Genomic DNA, 20,604 nt, shown 5'->3' with positions numbered 1-20,604 from the left:
ATTTTTGTCTGATGAAGTCTCAAACGCTTCCTCGATGTGTTCAGTTATCGATGAAAGTTACTATATAATTCTTGCGGATACGAAAAATAGAGAGAGAGAGAGAGAGAGAGAGAGAGAGAGAGAGAGAGAGAGAGAGAGAGTGAGTGAGTGAGTGAGTGAGTGAGTGAATGCGGTAAACCAGTGCGGCAAAATTGCATTATCGATTTCAAAAGACATTAATGGACATTACACGTTGACGCTCCGCGTCCCTCTTTTTTCCCTCTTTGTCGCAAATACATCCTATATACATGTCATTGCCAGCCAAAAATCTCGTGTATCAGCCCGCCCATCCGTACCTCCCGGTGAAATATTATTTTTAATATTTCCCGTGTGTATCGCTACGAGAATTCAGACCATTAATTAATTTCGAGCCACTGTGTACCGTTTTGAATGGGGACTGTCAGGCGAGCGCCAACGCGCCGCGAAAAATTACCGCGCGTAGTGTCGCGGCGCCGATTTCCGCTTTCGCGCGAAAACAAACAGAAATCCGGCGATCTATCCTGACGCGGAATTGGCCCCCCGTGTCGTGTCGAATTATACGTGGTTAATTCTATCACGCGCCTCGGTAAACATTCTCCGTGGACCAACTGCACGTAGCAAGGTGCGTGCACCACGAAGATTGTCTCCGGGCCCGATCGGAACGCGAGAGCCGCACCGCCGCGCTGGTCCGGCCGGTTATACGATATCATAAAAGAAATCACGTATGAGAGAGAGCGAGAGAGAGAACGAGAGAGTGAGCAGCGGACGGATGGATGTACGTACGGACCGATCAGGTTTAGGCAGCTGTCTGCAACCACGTCACTCAAGCTCACCGTCGGGCTCGCGGTGGAATGAATGCCTTTCATTATGAGCGTTATCGCCTGCCCAATCTCCACAACCCTTTCTGCCTCCTTCGAGCTGCTCTCTTTTCTCCGATTCTCCGTAGGCTTCTTTTTCGCGGCGTATCCACCTCATTTTCGTTCGAGGACCCACTCCTCTCTCGCGATAGGCACGACGAAGAAGCGAGCGAGCGTGCGCGTAATCGGACGAACGAAGGGAGAGAGGGTGAAAAGAAAGCAGCGGAAGGGACGCGACGGATATTATCGTTCGACCTACCGGGATACGTCTCTTGTACCTGGTCGCGAGATTTATCGTGGGTAAAACCTACTCGGTTTTTTCTGCCGTCCCACTCTACGGATCCCCGACCGCCCGGCGAAGCTGAGAAAAACAGCAATTAGCAGGTTGCATTGGGAAAAAAAACTACGCTACGATGATAAACCGCCGTGAAATGCACGAGAATGGAAAGACTATGCGATCTGTCTGAACGACGACGGTATCGCGCGAGATTTAGAGAGACGTAACTGTGTATGTACATATAATTCGCGCACGATATATGCCGCATAGGATTATGGAAAATGCGTGTCTGCGCAGGTCTGCGAGAGGTCTCTTAATTGACATAAGTTAAACAGCTTATTAGGAAAATATTGCAGAAGGAGACGTTACAGGAAGTGCGCATGCGAGCGACGAGCGCACGAAACGTGTGCGAGTTTTGAACGGGGCAGGCTTAGGCGCAATGAGAAAAACGACACGATTCAATCTGGAGTCGCATGACGACGGGAAGCGTGGAGATTTCAGAACAGAGAGCGCGGTGCCGAGCGATGCGATTCTAACTTGATTGGTCGATCAGGTCTATTCGATCGAGAGGGAAAGATTGAAATCGCGGCGATGCGTGTTAACACGTGGCATACATGTTGCGCGATTCGACGTGGAAGTAGATTTATATGGAAGTCATGCGATTGCAATTATCCTCCGTGCGATCACAATACCGTTTGAAGTCTTTATCTTCTCGAGCGCTCTTGTGGGAAACGCTCCTATCGCGGGCATCTTACACTTCAACATTCGCGCCGTCGATATCCTTCGCGATCACTCCAGAAATCGCTCAGAAAACTCGCGTTACCTAATCGCGAAGGTGCAATAGATTTCGCGCGGTTTAGTTGCACGATTTGTGCAGCGGCGCGCCGATAATTTATCTCGCGCCGAAATCACCCTTTCAGAAAAGATTTCTAATAACAAGATGATAAAAAATATTCTCGGTGTATTTAAACTTATTATAACCTTGTGTAATCCAAAAAGAAAGCAATATTAAGGTGAGGTCTATAATTTCTACTCTCCTCCAGCGGATTAAATGAGATTCATTTGTTATTTTGAGACAAAAGTAAAACATATAAATTTCAATTTGTACACTCCAAAAACAAGTGTTTAATTTTAAGATATTGAAATGTTTTGTTTCTGTCTCTATTTTTTTAAACACTAAAATATTTAAAACCTGTTAAAGATTTTATACGTTTCATTGTTTTAAATCTAAATATCGTTTAAAACAGAAATATTTTCAAGTATCAAGAAATAAAAACGGAAATAACACATTTTGATATCTTATAATTAAACACTTCTTTTTTCGAGTGTATGCTTACATTCAGAATAAAAATTTGCTCAATGTTCTGACGCCCGATGATTAATCGCTTACGCAGTTCTAGATATCACCGACAGGCGACCGTGCGATCAAGTGCTCTCTCATGAGAAAAATTCACATGCGGTGCATTATAATTAACGCAGCCACGAAGACTCATCAGCCTTTGTTTACACGCAAGTTTTTATGTATCTAATTGATCATTTGACTAGACGAGATATTTTGGTACTTACGAAGCGACCAGCTTCTTCGTGAACCTTCGTGATATTTTATTAGTAAGAACATTCTTCAAATTTTCCTCAGATCAATCATAATGTTAAATTAAGAATATTATGAGATTCCACAAATTTCCATTGTCTAATCTAAATCTGTCTGAGAAAGGAATGAGATCTTATCAAGATCATTTTATTATAGATTTTAGAATATATAATATTCCCTTCTCAATAATAATTATGATTATCTCTATATCAATCTTATTTTATGATGCATAGAAAAGTAATAGTATTGAATCTAGAAATCTTTTTTTGTAGATGCACACAGAGAAAACGATTTCTTTGGACTTAATAAATTTTATTGTAGTCAAATTTATTTGGAATGAGAATTTCCAAACAAATTTGAATCACTAAGTACGATTAATAATAGTATTATTTTCAAATAACAGGTGTTGTTTGAATGAAACATTTTTATAACGTTTTGCATAAGTACACGTTGTTTCAACTGGGACAACTTTCTGTCAAATAAATAGGAATATTAATTCCAATGAAATTTTTTTCTCTGTGCACGAGTCACACTCTGGTTCGGAGAGTCCTCATTTTTCGCGCCGAGCGCTTTCGGAAACGGAGAGCGCCGCGTTTCATCAAATATCTTACATTTCGATATTTACGTCGTAATTTTTCACCCAACGGATATGGCAAAAAAAATTTGATATTATCGAATTGCATGCGCCGCGTCGGTTGTACGTTACAACGGGCCGGCTCGTACATCACATTCAATATCCCCGTTCCAGCACGTACGAAAATATTTCCGGCTGCGCATTGTTCGCGCTCGCGCTCGCGCGAACGGTCCCACTTTAATCATCCCCGACGAAAACAGCCGCGAGATAAAAACCGCCTCGCGCGGATTAACACAGATCGAGCGGCGCGCGTGACCGCACCACTGTCAGCGGCTCATTATCGTCGAATGAATAATTGAGTTATAATACGCCCGTCCCAGATTACACCGATCTCCTACGTGTGCTGCTTGATCGCCGGTTACCGGTTCGTTAGCAATGCCTCGGCGCGGCGCTCTCGCCGCGTGATCGCGGCTCGCACATCGCGCGAGCACGACTCGTACAAGGTGCCAAGCGATTTTTTTCATGTCAATCGTCAGGATTGCCAAGGCGAGGCGAGGCGAGGCGAGGCGAGGCGAGGTGAGGCGAAGCGAAGCGGTTTTAATCGTAATGGCGACCTATCGGTGTCTCACCGCAAGATTGATAACTGGTCTGACGAAAGGGTAATTCTCGGTGCGCGCACACATCGACGAGGAAGGTCAATCTCGTCTAACCGCAACACTTATGCGAACGCGTCCGCGATAGGCGTGTTGCGCGCGAAATTTGCATGTTAATTTATTCCGCGTCGCGTACACATGCGCGCTCGCCTGTGTGCTCGGCTCACATTTCTTTCTCTTTCTTTTCATCTCTCTTTCTGTCACTCGTCTCTCTTCCTAAGAATTTGATCGCGCCGTTATGGACGTTAGGCGCCGCGTTCTCGCGAGAACGGAAACCGATGGAAGCGTCTCGGTTACAACCTCGTTATCCGGAAATGGTTTAACGGGACACGTGGGTGGCACGTTGATTCCGAGAAGTGCAATGTGCCGGGCACCTTGCGGTCGCAGCGACCGCTAATTTAACTCTCATAAACCAAAATATGTCGAAGTAATCTATTCCATATGGTTTGTCGTACTCAAAGCGCAATTTTTTAGATATATTGTTATTTGTTAAAATATAGTGTTTGTAGAAAAGTAATCTGGCGACAAACTTAAAAGGACGATGAATCTAGTCAAACTGAACAATTTTTGACTAAACAAGCATAATTATTCGGTCTACTGAATTACGTATGCTTACATAATTAAAATTTTCCGTTATTTAATTTTTAATGTACGACTGAAGATCACAAGTAAGGTTGTAATATGAATCGTGAACTTGAGAAATTTTTAGTTTAAAATATAATTGATGTTCAAACTAATGTAAAATTAAGCGCCATTGTTCTCACTGAATTGCTCATTGTGACTTTGATTCTTATATTGACAAACTTGTATATTTTTGTTAAACAATTTTTTATTGATTAATTGCCTAATTCTATAACGTTAAAATGAATCATATTTTTAAATTTTGTAAAAAATTTTTTAATACTTTTAAATCTCTTAATTAATAGTTTTAACAATAAATCTTCAAAATGGTGTCTAACATCTTTATTACAAGCATCACACTTATGGTGCATTAACTAATCTTTTGCAAAATTTCAAGAGTGCTATGGAGCTTTCAAATGTATTCATTATTCTGCTAGTAAGCATAAATTCAAAAATAATAATCAAAAATATAATCTTCCTACGACAAATTCTATTTCTACTTAATTATGTAATGAACTAAACGTTTCAAGTTATTTACAATTAGTCTTTCTCACTATTAATAAATAACATTAAAGCTAAAATAAATTAGGACGTGCATATTCGAATAAGTATAAATATAAATAGCGTTTATTCTCTCAAAATATTCTGCAGACCAGTAATTTATACTTTTTGTAATTTTACTCCATTTGACGTGAAATTTTGATGGATATTTTGAGAACCACTCTATCTATTTACACTTACATTTATACTTGTTCGAAAGTGCACGTCCTAATTTATTTTAATTTTAAGATTACCTATTAATACTTCTGAGAAAATCTAAGTCAAAATGTTCAGTATATTATATGATCAAGAGAAAATAAAATTTATCGTAAAAATTTACATCTTATTTTGCTCGTTTAGAGCGTTTAATTTTTTTCTTGATTGCAAATACGAACTACTGGTATTTACTCTGTGTTATAATTTTTTCTAATCTACAAGTTAATAACTTTTTTTCAGTGTAAAAATTATTAATTGAAGTTTTCAATTTGATTAAACTTCTTTAGTTTAAACACTTATATATTTAACTTAAATACATCAAATACTTGAAATATAATTTAAATTGAAAAATTTAATTAACTTTAAAGAAATTAAATCACATTCAAGGTTAACAACCGACGCCAAACGCCTTAAGGAGAAAGTTGTTCAATTTGATCAAATTTGTTACCGTTTTCTAAGTTTGCGTGAATCCACTTTTTGGATATACATATTATTATTCTGTACTTGTATGTATTTCGGATCATATCCATTTATAAAAACAAATTTTGTAAATCTCTCTCTAATGAAACGAAGTGTTTTATTTATGTGAAAGTACGATTTACGCAAATAAACAGTAACACCGCTTCACTGAATCCCTTTTCGTATTTTCCAAATAATCACTATTCGTGAAAAAATGCGATCACTTTTAACTTTTGAATATTGAAATACCTTGCGTGCTGCTGATGACAATTAAAATCGCCTTCTACTGTTCACGTCAGTTTTTAATTTCTGTGGATATTCGTGGCTCGTGTTGCGTTTCGTCGTCAGTAAACAGCCAATAGGCTTCACGCGCAGATAGATACCAATTTTAAACTGTCAAAAGAATTGTCTCCACCTCCCACGCTTTCAAAATATGATACGGTTGGCACAACAATCGATTAACAATCGGGTTTAATACTTGTCACAATATGACCGTGGAGTGCCTTCCGTTTAGGAAGGGTTAAATTTAAAGCCCGCAGCCGCGCGTCAACGCGAAAATACACGGCCGTTGCCTACTGTAATATCGCCGCTGTAATTAGCCGATCCGCTAGCTTTCGCAGTCAAGTGTTCTCACTCAAACGAAAACCAGTTCTCGAGTCCTCGCTCGTTGCGCTACAACGGCGCGCGCTATCATCGTGCCGAGTTCGTCTTCCGGTGGCGAGTCGCAAATCTCATGTTCACTTTACGGCCAATGTAAACGCGACGATATCAGTTGGACATGGACAAGCGGGACCGTGACAGCCGGACACCTTGACACTCAGGCTTCCTAATGATCGGTAAGCTGCCTACCGGGAGAAAAAGGCGGCTTTCAATGCGGCCGGGCGCGTTTGATCGACGCATCGTCGTCTCGTCGTCTCGTCGTCTCGTCTCGTCTCTCTCTCTTGGAGATTCAGACCTCGATCTGGGATTCTCTCCTCCACGAGTCACGGGCTTGAAACGTCAGCCGATCCGGCATTCGACGCTTGTATTGTATGCACTCATCGCGACTATACTCGCCGACTCGACTTGTTTCACGGATTATCTCTCGGCGCGCGGCATTCACGACCGACACTCGTGTTAAGAAGTGTCCTATCACTTCCGCGACAGGCGATGGTTATCGATGGCTGCGGAATATCATCGAGTTGAGCCTTTTAAAAAATATTTTATTATAAATAATATCTATTTTCAAGTTCTCGAAACAGCCGGAAATTAGTACCGTGTAATAGGTAATAGGAAATGACATTCTATTTTCGTTGATAATTTATCGATCGACAAGTAATAATCGTGAGACCAATTGCGATTTAATATGATCCGATGCATGGAACGAGTTGCCTAATCAGCGCTCGGAGTTACAATCGGTCGATATATTCAGCCGATGATCAATCAATTGAGCTGTCATGCCTTTTTAGACTCGCGAGGATTTCAAGTCCTGTTTTTTCCGGCACTAAACATGTTAATTACGCAAGAATATTGACTTTCCATCGAGTTGACCATCGTAACTGCAATAATTAAAGAGACAATCAAAAAAAGTTGCCATATCTTTTTCCTTTTATTGGCTGCGTTTCGATGCACACTGCCAGTGCAATGCATGAAAGTCTATAATTCACGTTACGTATACTATAGATTTTCAGTACTGGCAGTGATTTTCCGATCGCAGTCATTATACATATACTGCCCTGGATCTCAACACATTGCACTGTTAAATTCGTAATGTCAAAATATATCCAATTTGAGCCAATCAAATTATTATAGGTTGCCATTGCTCCTGCTTAATGTGTAGTTAATTTGACTAAAATAATCGAATTGAACAATTTAACTTAAGAAGTATATTAAATTTCATTTAAATTTCATTATTTACTAACAAGTGCATACGTTAATAAAGACTACTTTGAAAGGATGTACTACTATAGAAATGAGTTAATAAGAGGTTGTTTTTAAACAATGTTTTACGTTAAAATAATAAATTTCAATATATACACAGAAGTTAAAAATAATAAAATATCATGTAACTCGACGTTTACATTTGAATCTTCAATATTTAACAGTAAAATATTATACAGGATGAGGCATTTAAGTGCATTACAATCCTTGTAACTATGCATCGTAGCAAAACATGTTTCATACAAAAAAAAATGATTTGAAAACTAATAATGGCAAAATTAATTTTCGGAAAAAAATTGGTTTATAAAGATTATCATCATTTTTTAATGGATATATGTTTTATAATTATATATTAATAGCACGAAGATAGAGTTATCGAACAATCAATATTATAGGATATTTTATACCTATTTTATTCTGGCATACATTTCGATATAAAATATAAAATATCTTTTAAGCTATTAATATTTTAATAATTGTAACTTAATATACAGGCTAATGAAGTAAATCAATTGGTGTAAAGAAAATACATAGTTACTTGCAACACAGTTTCAAGAAAAGTAGTTTAACGTTATAAATGTCTCATTCTGCATACAAAAAAATTATTGAAATTTTCGGAACATTTTTCGCATTATTTTTCTTGCCCGCAAAAAAAAACTTGAAAGGAGCAATGGAGAGTATGCTATCTTACAAAGATGCATCAAGTTCAAAGAAGAAGATCAAATCAATCGAAAGGCAATGAGAGTACGTTATAAATATGTTACAAATATGTAGTATATACAGAGAAGGTTAAGTCAATCGAACATCGTTCAATGTTTTCTCCTTATCATTGTGCGAAATGCCCTTTCCCGCTGTAGTTTCCCGACCGCGTATCTTTCACGACAATCGCGCGAGTACGCAAAGCCAATTGGCTGCGTTTCTCGGGGCGCATTGAGCGTCACTTCGAGCAATTGACTTTGATCCGTCCGTGTACGCGCGTAACATTGAACGCAATTATGGTCAATTTACAATGCCTCCATTCCCTCCCTTTCCCCCCTCCCCCCCTCCGGCCTCCCCTGCTCCGCCGACCGGCCGGCCCGGTAATCGCCCGTAGGTGGATAGGGCCGCGTATCGATTGCTTTCGGGATTCCGTCCGATACTGCGAGAACGCAGCCAATTAATGCGCCGGCACGCGAGTGTGCGGCGCGGCGTGGGCGTCCGCGAACGCGACCGCGGGCCGTTATGATTTTTCATGGGAAGCGGCGACCCGTTAAGCGGCGCTCTCGCAGCGCTCTCGCATCGGTCGTCTAACGTGAATCAACGTTTTAACCGATTGTAACTGAACTCCGGCAATTGTAACTAAATGTTCCGGCGAGAAAATACGGCTCTGGGCCGGGGAAAAACACGCCGCTTCGCGCAAATACGATCGCGCGCATATACATTTTGTAGCCACGCGCTACATTTTTTTTTAAATTTTTTATTCTGTTTTCTCGAAAGGTCACTTGATTAATAAAACTTTTCTGTCGAAATGTATCGAATGATCTCTGGAATTATCTCGAATAATAATATCGAGTTCTTTTTTTCGAATAATATGAGTCGTTCCGTTTCAAAATCGTTAAAAAAAAAAGTAATATTTCTAAAATTGCTCAAACTCTCTAAATTGGAGTCAGTGTATTATTCATTGAAAGGCAGTGAACACCCCGATTTCAATAGTATAATACTTATAACTGTACCGATGTGATATATGCATGTCTTTTAGTGATAATACACTGATTTCCGATTAGTGAAAGTGCCTCATCTTAAACGGAATCACTGAAAGACAATAAACAATTACTGTCATGATCAAAGTTACAAGTATTAGCACTGCAAATCAATAAGATTCAGATTTAGCGATCGAGTGCATTTTGGTGAAACTAAGTAGAATTTCTGGTTATTCCGGTCAATATATTACATTATAGGACTTGAGATTTTATGACCAGAATAGACTTGACCATAATTGATAGACTTTATCATAATTTAGCAATTTCTATAGCAGGAAATTTAGCAATTCCCAGATTTTTGATTCGTCCGTTTTGAACCTGACATACCGGTTGAATCCATCAGATTTCTAAATAATGCAACAAGACTCTCTTCCAGTGTACAGTATTGAACATCCAACGTGACTTTGGAATTAAAATATCGCATAGAATTAATTCCCTCACGTTCGAATCAGCGAACAAAGCCGACGGAGAGATATCCATCGACGCGACACCTGCCATCTCATCTTCGACGCGGCTTCGCAATCATCCACGCACCCCCGGCCATCAAGTCGGCCGCAAAAATCTAATCGGCCGCGTCGAGGCGGCGAGATTCGTAATTTTCATCTTGACTCCTCTCAGTCACGGTATCGACGCGAACTCGAGGAGAGCTTGAGGCTCCCTCCCTCCCTTCCTCCCTCCTTACCTCAACACACACACACACACACACACACACACACACACACACGTTTGCACGCAGCAAAGCATGGGAGCCACATAGTCGGATAGCCGGTCGGCGTCGAACGTATAGGCCGTTTCGTGCCCAGTCACCGTTAAAGCCCGCGGATTCGAGTGGACGTGACTCTCCGTATAATATTACATCCTATTAGGGGCCGGAGTAACTGCCGGGCGAAACGCGACAGCGGACGATAAACGGAAGGGGCAGTGCCTCAAGATGCGTGCCACCCAGCCGTCACACGTCGGAGTAATATGACGTTTCGCGGCTAACGTACGGCCCCGCTATCCACCTATTTAGCGTGCATTATGGCCCGGGTACCTGCGCGTCATGCGTTCGCCGAGCATCGTCGAGAGCATACTCGAGTACTCGCGCCCCCGCCGCCAATGTGTCCAATTACTTTCGCTCTCGCGTCCCTACCGCCATATCGTGTCGATCGCGCCGATTAGGTACCGTCCCGGTAACTACGCCACCACTATCGGTCCTTTGAAGAACGCCATGCGCGGCCCTTCATGCGCGATTTTCTCTTGAACAGGCGTATAAATCTGCAAATCTACCTCGAGAGATCGAAAAAGTTTGTCAGTACAAATTTAACTTTGGAAACTTTGACATGAATATAACGTTTCTGATCTTTATTTTATGTATTTTCTTTTCATTGAATTTGGAGTCGGTTCAATAAGAATTAGGGGAGCGTTATTGAATGCGTACCGATCTCTTAAACCTCTTCAATATTTTACATTTTTATTTCATATGAGCGACATTTAGACAAAAATAAAGAATAAATTAGAAATAAATAATATAGAGGAAAATTTAACAAGCTTTGTGTATGCTATCAATATTTTAGAAAATTTAGTACATCCCATGTAAATTTTTCATCTATTTATATAAGTGATAATAATGTAATTATACAATTTTTATTTTGAATTATCACATTTTCATAAAAGAATTCTTAAAAGGAAGAAGGAGTCATCCTCGGAACATGGTCAAAGATACAGAGATCATGAAAAACGGACAACGCGCCACAAATTTGACTACAATACAAATGATACTGATGTAAAATCAATGAGCGATAATATTAAAATTAATAATTGCTATAAATAAAAATATGTCACTTACAAAAATAAATTATTCTAACCAGTTTTATCCTTACTTTTTCATTATCGTTATTTATTCATTGTTGAACGTTTAATTACTTTTCCAATAAATTATTAATAAAATAAGTATTAGTTTATGATCCCGTATATTTTTAATTACTTTAATTTATAAATTCGATATTTTCGAAGACAATACGATTTAAGAAATTACAGATACATTTTAAATAATCGATTTTCTAAATCACACTTTTCGTAGTATGTTACAGAAAAGCTTATAATAAAATAATTTATTATTACTGAAAGATTTAACATATAATAAATAGATGTCTAAATTATAGATGTCTAAAGCTACAATTTCAAACTTTAATTTGCATCTAAAACAGCATCAAATGTGAAATTGGAAATAAAAAGCTCAAGTGGTACCCAACTATCTCCTAATTACAAATTAAATGACTTTTTAAAAGATATAAGAATATTTTTATGTTTTCAGAATATATTGTGTTTCTTAGAATAATTCTTAATATTTTTAAAAAGATAGTATTTTTAGAATATATTTTTCTAAGAATATTGCAGAGGTAAATTAAGCTGTAAGAGACTGCGCCGCGATCTTTGTCTTCCCCATTGAATTTGCAAACTGACGCTCACCGGTCGCATCCATTTTCATCCCGCTGCCCTCGTTCCTGTGTGCGAGGGTGACCGCGTTGTTTACCAGCCGAAGTTTCGTGGCATACATCGTGTATCCAGGGGGTTAAGTAATAATCCACAACGAGAGCGAAAGCGTTGTACGCCATGTTTAAGCGGGTGCATCTACATATTTGATCTTGTAAATTAGCTTACCGCGTGAGCAATTCGTGCCGCAAAAGTTCACTGTTCGCTTATAATCTTACCTAGATCCAATTCCATTAATTAATCTAACGCGATTTATTTACCATCTCACAAATTTCTTCGAAAAAAAAAAACACGCTCCTCCCGAACTATATATATATATCCTCTAACGTATTTTGCACATCTCGATAATTCGCGGTCATACATCGGTCATCTATCTTCCTCGTAACACGATTTCTGGATCCACGTGGCGCGCGTAGTCCTCGGTTCCGAGGGAATCTGAGGGGAAAGGCGAGAGGAAGGGTGCTAGGCGAGGGATGGCTTCGCGTTCTTTCGCGGGGATAGACGGGCGGGGCGGGATCGCGCCGAAGGAAAATTTCGACTATAAATAGCAGTGTATTCTAAACGAGGTACAGAGAGCGCATTGGATCTAAATTATGAATTTCATCAGCGGCAGTCTGCCGTTTCATTCCGCGTTTTAGCCTCCCCTGACGGCCCCCCGGACGCTTCCCTCGTCTCTCCGCCTTGTCTCTCCTACATCCACCTCTTCATCTTGTCTTCCACGAGCCGGCTGGCCGTTGCCGCGTCGCTCCCCTCGCCTCCCGTCTCGCGGATCTCTCCGGCCGCCCCCGCGCGCGCGATACCTTTTAGCGCAGGCACGGGAGATGAAAAGTTCTGGCGAAGACATAAAAATGCGGCGCTGCATTTCCCTTTTAAAATAACGCCCTTTGCTCCTTTTTCAGTTTATTATTATCAAGTTGTGCAGCCTGCATTCTCCGCTCTCGTCCATCCCTCCGCATCCTCGCACCGAACCACCCCTCCCCACCCCCCCAGGATAGCAACGGCGCCTTAGGCGCGTATAACACGCGAAAGCCACCCTCCGTCGTTCCCCCCCGCGCCACGACTCGTTCATCCCCCTACGGCTCCTGCGCGGCCCGTAGAACTGCATGCGTAACTTCGCGTTTAGGAAGTTTCCGTTATGAGAATTAACGCCTGGTGTTTACCTAAGTACGAACGGGAGGCTGTCGTCTGCGAGGCGCATCGGCGCGGCGCGCAGCGCGGCCGTTTTCGAGGCGATGTTCCGAAGACGATGAATATCGATCTGCCACGATGATTTCGTCGAATCTTTGTCTCGCGATGATTACAATGGTTTATATATTGGAACTCGTCTTGACCGGACAACTCGCTTTTAAAGGTATCTTGACGACAGAGTAAAAAACGCTTTGTATTGAAACCGGTTCTTGTTAAAAATCTTTATGTTAAATTCTTAACATATCAGAATATTATAATAATTTAAAATAATGCGATCGTAACGTGCTTCGAAACGTAAATCCCTGGATAAATAAATAATAAAATGTATGTTTCAATATGTTATAATGTTATTTTTTACGGAAAATATGTGCTTCCACAATTGTTTCTAAATTGTGTTAAACTGTTACATTTTTTACGGATTATTTGTGTTATTTTCTATCACATTCGTCAAGCGTAAATTAACACAAAAATTTGTTGGACCGTTGGGACATGCGACATACATATGTAAAATTTAACACACACGGTTTTTAACAGTTTAAACTCAATATTAATTATAAAAGTACGTGCAAAATGATAAAAACATCATATTTAGCTTTCTTTTTCGATTTACATTATTGATACCTTCTAGGTCGCGAGCCAGATCTGTTATATCTGCGAGAAATGTCGAATCGAGTTTCTCGGAAATTTAAACAGGCTCGCATGACGTTCCGCGTCTTAGGCGCGATAAATTTCGCTCCGCCGAAATTTACGCGCGGTCGAAAATAATTATGACAAACTGGAGCGGGCGCGAGTTTCCCCGCTAGCCGAGTGTGAAAGCAGCCGGTGGCCCTTATTCACAGTTCCGCATCAACGTGAATCATCCGCGATCGGCTTCTACCTGTCGCTTAACGTACGAATTTGAGATACAAATAAGCGAACGATGAAGAGGAGGTGAAAGAAGAGGACGATGGAGAGGAGGTTTTTCGGCCAGCCGCGGACGTCGTATCCACCTTTCCAATAAATAACGAGATAATCTCCAGTGAAATCAGGCGAGTTATGTCCGCCATAAAGATTGACCCACGTTGTGTGAATGCGCGCACAGGTAGGAGAGCGCGCGTATGTGCACATGCACGCACACGAGGGAGCCGAGTGATTTACCGATGATTATCGGGCATTCCGGATTTTCTGAGACACCGGGAGAAGATGGCAGGATAGCGGGGGAAGGGAGGGAAGAAGGAGGGGGTTCTCTTCTATCCGTGGAAGGATTTTGAATGAAACAGGAGGCAGCATCAACGTTCCCGTTTCACGACAGGTTGAAAGACGACGGCGTGGCATTGAGGCGGATAGCAGCACCGCGGGATAGAAGCGCGTCGTTTCGTCGAAAATTTAGTGAAGTGAATTCTTAATAACCGACGCGTTTTTAAGACCCGCGCGCTCCGCTCTTCTCTGAGCACATTTTTTCGCCGTTCGCGACGACGATGCCGTGAAACGTATTACCCCCGCGCACAGTACAGTGAGTCGCTCGTGCATTTCTGTCCCACTTTTGAGTTCTCAAACGTGTTTCGTCAGATTTAACGATGTAATTATGTTGCATTTGATAAGAAGCTATATTGCTCTTAGACATTTATTAAAATACTAATAAATCGCAGATACTCTCGTACGTATTTCGACATGATAATAAAGTAGAAAGTCGATCACATATGAATGCAGCATTAGAAGACTTCTTTCTTAAGTGGAATATGCTGAGCTCTTTTGCAATCTGTCGTTATACACAAGATTTCTACCGAATACTTATAACCGTGGTAAGCGGAACAGATAAGCGTTGCGAGAAAACGATCTTAATAATGCGTTTTAATGTACCAGTTAGAAGAATATATTCATCAAATTTATGAATCGAACAGCGTAGTAATGCGCAATAAATTATAATAATTATTAATCAGACTCAATAAAGAGATAATGACAGCAAATTATAACGCGTAGTAAATTGCTAACGGCGCAGAATCTATTTGCAGGCGTTTCAGCTAAATACCAGAGATGTGAATGAATATATATATTATGTATCGCCTTATACTTTGCCAGTGGAAGAAAATCTTCATGTAGAATCTAGAAGCGAGTACGTGCATTTCTTTTTATAAATTTAATACAGTTGCCGAGAGATACTCTCACTATTGTCCAATTTCAGTAAAGTTTAAGTATGCTCTCCTTTCCAGTTTCCAAATATACCAATCGATAGAAAGAGAGAGAAAACTTTACAAACTTCATTCGAGAGCCGTACGTACAAGTAGCTAAGATCAAAAAATATCTCAACTGGTGTTCGGTAAGAAAATTTCAAGTTTGAATTGCCAATGATCAGGTCGTAACGCAACTTCCAATGCAACGATCCAACGTCGAGTTAACGCATGTACGAAAAAAATTGAAAAGTCAATTAAATAAATGTATGTAAATCCGGTGGAGCTTACTCCACTCCACGAGTCTACACGGAGATGAGAGAATTAAGGTTCTACAGAGCGGAAAATCCAAATTATGTTCACGGAGGGTTCGCAAATCAGACCCAACGATTGCATTAACGTCACGCGGTCATCCAAACTCCTCGAGCGGTCTGCGCGAGGCTCGAGACAAAGGGCGATCTCGGGTCTGTCGGTGACGCGACCTTGGATCTTATGACGACCGTGTGACGCGAGGAAGCTGGCCCCGGCTGGTCCAAAGGCGCTGCGCGCGGTAAACCTATTTATAGGCGCCCCGACAAAAACACGAATGACGACGGCGCGGCGGCGGGGCGCGAAGTGCCTCCTTCGGACTTCGGAAGAGGCTGGAGATTGTACGAGAAGGAGATGAGAAGGTGCTGGAAGAGAAGAAGCAGGACAAGGAGCATAAAAGTGGGACGAAAGAGAGAGAGGGAAGGAGGGAGAGAGAGGTGGAAGTAGAGAACTTGATCGGGTGCGACGCATGCGAAAGGAGGAAAGAAACTGTCGATCAAACGTCGCGAGCGTCCGAGGCGTCTGTCTGGAACGAAGACGTCTCCATCAGCCGTCAGATCGAGCAACACGCTTCTCTCGCTCCTCTCATTTTTATTACCCGCCCCAGGACCGTACCGACTCTCGGCGCCTGTCGGTTCGAGTATGGACGGCATAGCTAAGTAAAACGGCATTAATTCACCGTCGCGCGATTGACGTGTTCGTAATGCATCCTGAAAGTTTAAACCGGTTAAAACTGTGCATTTTGCATTGTGACTCTCGCGACACGTTTTCTGAGTTAAATGTCGTTGGCGTGACATTTCTCAGGTTTTAACATAGAGACGCGAATATTCCAAGTATTGTTGTGGTATATTTCTGGATACGACGATTCTCATTGTAAAATTTATACAAAGATGTATAAAAAAAATGCTCTAATTAAAAAAAAAGAAAGGAAATGTACATCGAGGTCAAATATGCACATGTGAATATATTTTTTTTTTAATATTTACATGTTCATCAGCAAGAAACTGTTCTGCTTTAATAATCGATTTTTATAGAAAAGCTTATCGCATCTAGCACATAAATATATTTCTTTTTATTCTATTTTCCATTAACGTTTTGAACTTTCGCCTTTCTGAAACATTAACATTCCTCAATTAACTAGATGAAGCTCGGTGATATCGCTCGAGGGCGAAATAGACGCGAACGGCGCGACGCCCACGTTTTCGCGTATATCTGAAAGCCGCAATTATAATTAATCGGCGCGTAGACGAGCTCGTCGGGACTAAAAACGACGTGCCGATAACGATGCGCGAGGCTAGCTTCCGCTTCATTCACTTTATGCGAGCTTACTCGTTCGTTTCCTAACGCAGACACTCGGTGTCTTGTTCGATCCGTGACCCATTTAAGTCAATAATTTATAGATTCATACGATCGCGATATCTATCGCGTGCTTCGTCGCAGTGCCTTTGCAGCACGTGCGGTCTGCGAACTAATCATCCACACACAGAAATAAAATTGCCTTCGGGACGAAGATTCGAGCGATATATAACTAGACGTCGTAAAGCGTGCCCTTTTACGTGGACGTCATTATTTACAGTGAGAGTTTCAATGCGTTGCGGCAAGAAGCGGTCAGAGAGTTGCCGCAGAGAGCAATATAGGTTGGTGCAAATAAAATGGTCGTTTTTTTAATTTTAATTTTAGACAAACTTGCTTTGGTAATCAAAACAGTCTCCATTTATTTCAATGCACTTCTGTCAACGTGGTACAAGTGCATCAATGTCGTCCTTTCGGAAAAAAAATAATTAAAATGGTGTCAATAACGGAGAACGTATACTCGACGTTCTTTCACTGGCAGAATCTTCGTCGAAAAAGCAGTATTAATATTTTGCGTTGCCTCGGCCGCACTATGATCGACTTTGAACTCATACAAGTAATTTAAACAAGTTTCTTTAATTTTCCATGTTGACTTAAACGCGAATTTCACAAAAGTTATATATACAAAATTCACGTGCGGGATATGTATGTACTTTTTGTATAGTACATGTATAATTAGCGCTATATGCATAAAAGAAAGATGAACATAAAGGAAAGTTTAAAACATGAAACACAGCCATTTTATTTGTACCAACCAACGCGGAAAGAATGATTTTGTCGAAATGTTTAAATAATTAACTGGATACAGATGTGAAAATAATTTTATTGAACCATCGAAATAATTGTGACGGATGTTCAAGCATGACGAACATTGCTGCAAAAATTTTGACATTTTAGCAATTCAGTTTGAGAGTTCGACATAATTATTTTGATGACCTACACTCAGAGAAAAGTTTCTTCGAGTAAATAAAAAGTTTGGATGAAAGAAATTTGTGCATATACGGTTAAAGAAAAGTTTTCTTTTCAAGAAAATTTTTGGTTGCTCCTTTTATTAGAATTATCAAAATAATTTGGATATGCAACGTGAATCTTTTTTTAAATGAAAGAAATATATTTTTAAAACCAGAACAATTGAATTATTTCTCGCATTTCTGTCAGTAGTGTATTTCTTTTGAATTAAAAAATTATTCGTTTAAATTAAACAAATAATTTTAACAAATAATTTATTTTAGAAAAAACTAACGTCATATCTCTTGAAATTTAACTAAATTTTTATTTTCCTTAAAGATATATTCACTTCAACTTGGAAAAAGATACGATTTCATCAGTTTAAATATAATTTTTCTCCGAATTTTGTAACAAAATTATTTTCAGATCTGTATCCAACTAAATATATTTTTAGATATTTTAGCAAACTCATTTTTTTCCGTGTAGATACACCATGCGAATCCAAGTATGTAACATGTGTAGTTACTTACCCCTCTCCCCAATCACATTGCCCGACACCGACCAACGCCGAACAAGCCTCTGCTTCTTCTCGCGCGCTGCGAGACAATGATTACGATATGGTTAGAGTTAAAAAACGGCAGTAGGCATGAGCATCGATATGTTACAAATGCAAGCCCAAAATCATGGACAGCGGTGATGCGAAATCGACGAGACACGCGACGCGAGTGCGTCGCGAGCGATGCCCAGTAAGTAAACAAGTGAACGATAGGTTATTTACCTGTCCCCCGTCCGCGCGCCGCGCCGCCCGCCGCTGACCGAAGCCGACCGAGCCTCTGCTGCTTGTCCTCTCGGAGTCCTTCGCAGCGCTGCTTCCCCATTATCACTCGCACGCGCGGACGTATTACCGAAACGTATCGAATACAGAATCAATTGCGCAGGCTGTACGTACCTCCCGATTAAACGCGATTCGAGAGCGCTTCGCTGCGTTGCGTCTTGCGTCTCCGTGGCGTTCCGGCGGGAAAGAGCGTCGATGGAGGATGACGTCACGTCGGCAAGTTCACTTCGATTTATCGCTGTGACTCGACGCGAGTCGGGCGAGAGTTAAGAGGTCGAAATCGAGACGACTAATCGAGAGATGGCTTCCGTGCACGCAGTAGGTGTTTTACGTGTGCTGTAACGCGCGCTACGTATGCGTATGTATATTGTTCTGACCGGAGAGGTCGGCTCGTTTTCTCACGCACTCGCGTAACAATGTACAGAAAGCAAAGGTCAACCGCGTCGATTCGGCGGCATCTCGACTCTCTAGCTTGACTCGCGCCCGTGTCGCGGCGGTAAATCGGAGTGAACCTGCCGACGTGACGTCATCAGCTATCGTCGCTCTTTCCCGCCAACGGAGCGCCACGGAGCGGACGCAGCGCAGCGAAGCGCTCTCGAATCGCGTTTAATCGGGAGTTATACGTACGGCCTGCGTAATTGATCCTGTCTCTGTTGCGTTTCGCTAGTAAGCGCGCGCGTGTGAGATCGTGTGCGAGTGCAATGGAGAACCAGCTGCGAAGGATTCCGAGAGAAGAAGCGGCAGAGGCTTGGTCGCCGGGCAGCGCGATCGGGGAGGGAGGTGAGTTAACCTATTGTTTACTGTTGCTGTTTTTACTCGCGCGGTTCCAATCGCTCGCGACGCACTCGCGTCGCGTCTCGTCGATCGTTTTCCGCTGTCCAAGATTTCAGCATGGATGTTCAGACGTATTGCCGTTTCTTAACCTCATCGTAACCATTACCTCGTAGCGCGCGACTCTCGGTCTCGCAATCGGGGAACGAGATCACACTGCAAATCCAAGTGTGTAAAATTATGTTGTTACTTTTTACGCACTTGTGCGCTTGTAATTTTTGTACCTTTTACACGCCCCGACGTGTAATTTAATATTGATACACGTCTAAGCGGGTAAAAAGTACAAAAATTACACGCATAAATTTGATTTAAAGTAACGCGTAAAAAGTGACTACGCGTTTCACACACTTGGATATGCGGTGTAGAAATAGACTTCCCCGCCGTGTGCAGCGTAGTTTAGCGTGCGAAATTTTCGCGTTTTCTCCGCGTCTTCGGTCGAGATGTGCGCATTCGCGTTGCGAACCGAGCATGGACCGCGCGCTTTTCATGCATGGAGCTAGTTAGGGAGCGAGCGTATCACGAGAAAGCGAACCGATAAAACGCGGAGATAGCCGGGGACGGGAGGCCCCATAGTACCCCCGAAGTGTCGCGCAGCTAGGTGCGACGTGGTTCACCGGTATGATTATTCGTTCCCGCGGGAGTCGGTCCGCGCGCGCAAAAGAGAAAATAAGCGAGAGGGCGGAAGGGGAGGGAGAAAAGAGCGGAGAGACGCCGGGGCCGGTTATTAGCCAGCCGCTGTTGTCGTTTTATCTTCGTGCTCAATTAGCAAATATCATTCCGTAATGCGACGTGACGCGAGTCCACCACTGAAAAGCGTGCAGCTGCATCGGGCACCAAAAAAAAAAAAGAAAAAGAAAAGGAAAAAATGGAGAAGAAAAAATCGACACTGGCGAAGGAGGAGGAGGAAGAGAAGGAGGATGATAGAGAGAAAGAGGGGAAAAAAGTAACGGCTATAGCGCATGAAAATTTTCATCGGCCTTTTAGAAAGCCGCGAATAATGCCGGCTGACGTACGTAATAATTACTGCGATGTACGCCGCGCGTATATCGATAC

At 41.6% G+C, this 20,604-nt stretch overlaps 2 protein-coding genes across 5 annotated transcripts in view; one reads left to right on the top strand and one right to left on the bottom strand.

Annotated features, from left to right (window-relative positions):
* LOC105196973 (protein tiptop) overlaps positions 1 to 20,604 on the bottom strand; it is a 180,457-nt gene that overhangs the window by 112,750 nt on the left and 47,103 nt on the right. Inside the window, exon 2 of one of the 4 annotated variants that reach the window (XM_039455318.1) lies at positions 18,416 to 18,481. The exons of the other annotated variants lie outside the window; for them this stretch is intronic. The gene's annotated coding sequence lies outside the window, so the exon portion shown is untranslated. The remainder of the gene's footprint in view (positions 1 to 18,415; positions 18,482 to 20,604) is intronic. 4 annotated transcript variants of the gene reach the window in all.
* Positions 18,940 to 20,604, top strand: part of LOC105196974 (zinc finger protein 91) — a 109,708-nt gene continuing 108,043 nt past the window's right edge. The window contains exon 1 of the mRNA XM_039455321.1: positions 18,940 to 19,500. The gene's annotated coding sequence lies outside the window, so the exon portion shown is untranslated. The remainder of the gene's footprint in view (positions 19,501 to 20,604) is intronic.

The sequence above is a fragment of the Solenopsis invicta genome, chromosome 11, assembly GCF_016802725.1.
Source record: "Solenopsis invicta isolate M01_SB chromosome 11, UNIL_Sinv_3.0, whole genome shotgun sequence".
NCBI lineage: Eukaryota > Metazoa > Arthropoda > Insecta > Hymenoptera > Formicidae > Solenopsis > Solenopsis invicta.
Note: the sequence above shows the minus strand (reverse complement) of the source record. Positions and strands in the feature narration are given on the sequence as shown.